This window comes from Mollisia scopiformis (genome assembly GCF_001500285.1).
Source record: "Mollisia scopiformis unplaced genomic scaffold LY89scaffold_35, whole genome shotgun sequence".
Classification (NCBI taxonomy): Eukaryota; Fungi; Ascomycota; class Leotiomycetes; order Helotiales; family Mollisiaceae; genus Mollisia; species Mollisia scopiformis.
In genome coordinates this window covers 1-3003 of record NW_017263615.1, presented here as the reverse complement: position 1 = coordinate 3003, position 3003 = coordinate 1, and positions in this window count along the sequence as shown.

Below are 3003 nucleotides of genomic sequence, written 5' to 3'. Positions count from 1 at the left end.
TTTATACGAACGGGATATCCTTCTTAGTAAGCGCTATAAGCGGTTCTGCAAGCTTAGAGAAGTCTCGAATGAACATCCTACAGAAGTTGGCGAAGCCTAAAAAGGACTAAATATCTTTAACCGTTTAGGGCGACCACTACTCCCTTATTTCCTATAGTTTGTCTAGGTCGACTAATACCCTTCCTGGTTTAATAACGTACCCCAAGTACTTTGTACTAGTAACTCTAAAGTCGCACTTCTTGAGTTTGAGCCTAGAGTCAACCCTAGAGAGGGCCTCGAGGACTAAGCGCACGTGCCCCTCGTAGTCCTCCTTTCTTTGTGAATACACTAGGATGTTATCCAAATAGCAGACTATAAACTTGCCTAGATATTCCCGTAGAATATTATTATTTTGTTGTTAGTATGTGGCTAGTGCGTTCGTAAGTCCGAACGGTATAATAGTGTATTCCTATAGGCTAGAAGGCAGCAGAAAGGCTGTCTTCCATTCGTAGCCTTCCTTAATCCTAATCAAGGCAAAAGCTATGTTCTAGTCTAGCTTCGTGTAAATGACTACCGACCTAATCGCATCTCTTAAACTCTGGAGATTGGGCAAGGGATACACGTCCCTTACTATAGCGTCGTTTAGTCCTCTGTAATCTACACAAGGCCGTCCCTTTAGATCGTCCTTCTTGTGTGCGATTAGTATATTCGATGCTATAGGGGACTTAGATTTCCTAATCCACCCCTTTGCTAACGCTCTTTGCACGTACTCCTTAAATATACCTAAAGTCTGCGGGTTGTGCCGGCGAAGCTTCTAGCAAGGCGGCTGCTTACCTTCTTTTAGGTTAATCTCATGGTCCTAGGGCTAATGTTTAGGTAGGGCCCTCAAATCTTTAGGGTCTTCAAACAGCTCAGCGTACTTCCTATAAGGATGAGGTATTCCCTCCCATCCCTAGTCAAACTACCTAGTAGTTACTTAATCCTATGCCTTAGAGGCTATGGCACTAGCTTCCCTAGGTCCTTATAGTCATTCGTTTGGGCAATCACACCGATTAAGCCTCAAACTTTGTTTCGTCTAATCGAGTTCTAGGTTATACTTTTATAGCTAAGGAATCCCTAGAACCATTTGGTGTCGACCGATCGGGGCGATGTCTAAGACAATCATTTCGATATATCCCTGTATTTTCATTTGTAGGGGGTCTGTCTTATATACGACCCTTCCCCCGTCTTAAGCGATAGCTGTCTCGTCTATCGTGCTCAGCGAATATAGCTTATCCTTTGGCCAGGCCGATAGTCCTAGCTAGGACACTATCTCCCTAGAGATATAGTTCCCTTGAGCCCCTGAATCGAGCATAACTAGGACCGAACTACCCTAGACAATCGCTCGTATGTGGAAGTGATTCATACTTCCCCGCACCATCCTAATAGTCGCACTTAATTGCCTAGGAGGTAGGAGTGTGAACCGCACCGAGGCCTGTCGTCGGCCTTCTATTGTATTAATTTCCGTTACCCTCTAATTGGTATACTAGCATTCCCACACCTTTAAGGCTACTATCCACTCAACGAGCCTATAAGGGGTCCTCTCCCGCAACCGTGCCCCAAGCGGGTTATCTTACCTTTGTACAGCGATTCGTACCTTGTATCCTTCAAAGGGTGGGAACACCACTTCCCTCCAGACTTAAAGGTCTGCAGAGTAGGCGATTATTTCCCATATTTACCCCACTTCTAGGACTCCATCTAGGGTCTGGGTCTAGTCTTCCTCTCCTAAGAAGTATGAGACGTACACCGGCAACCGAGCCTAGGTTGTGCGGAAAGCGATTCTCTACGCATCCCGATATACAATAGTATAATATATTCTTGTCTTAGGCAAATCCATTCCGCTCTATAGCAGACTCTTATACTCGCCCTTCCTCCCGTACTTCAGTTCCCAAGTCACTGAAAGTCCCCCAATGCTAGCGACGATCCATTCTTCGTTGACCTTAGGGAGAGAGTCTATAAGAGCCTCGACTAGTTCAACTTCCCTAAGTTAATAGTTCTCCCCTTAGACACTTTTCTCAACTAAAGTCCCTGATTCCTCCGATCTGTCGTCAGAATCATAGAGTTCTAGCGTGCCGTCTAGAGGTCCCCACTAGCTACTGTCTGAGCCTAGCTAAGTATCGTGCTCCTAGTCCTCCATACGATAAGTAGTATTAGCTTGTCTTAAGGTCTCGGTTCCCTTTGTGGCGTTAGCCTGCTTGCCCTTTCCCTTATTATAGGAAGATGTAATATAGCCAGGTAATCCACACTTGTAATAGAATCCCTTCTCCCGACGTTCCTTCCTAACTTCTAGCGAAAGCTGCTTCCTAGGCTTCTTCCTATAAAAGCCTCCTCTTTCGCTCTTCCTCTGACCTCTGGCCTTAGTTCCATCAAGTTGTATGAGATCCCCCTTATTATATAACTTTAGGGAACTCTGTGGTTGGCGATAAGAGTACACCCCTTTTCGCTCAAGGCGCCTCTCGTAGAACCGTTCGTCGAACTTTGCGGCTAAGCGTATGGTTTCCTGAAGGTTGGTGGGTTTAGGCTCAACTCGGGCGAGTTCGTCCTTGATGAACTCCTTAAGGCCCATGTAGTACGTCCTTTTCAGAGCCTTCCCATCCCACCTAGCCTGACTAGAATACTGCTGGAACTTAGAGGTGTAGTCCTTAACAGACCCTGTCTGTCGTAGCCTCATCAATTCTCTCTTAGCCGTTTTCTCGACTTCTAGATCCCCGTAGACCCCCACTATAGCCTTCTTAAACCCTCCAAACCCTCTGAAGATGACCTTAGTCTCTTCCCTAGCACTATTAAGGATCGTTCTAGTTGTTGTGTATCGATTGGTTATATAGTCAGACAAGTAGGCCTTGAACCAGTTAAAGGCTAGTCCCCTGAGGTAGCTAGCGGCAAAAGCTACTTTAGCCCCCTCGCTAGGGAACAAGTATAGGTTGAACATCAAATAGATATCCATAGAACAAAGGAATGATTCGAGCTTGTGTCGGGCACTATCAT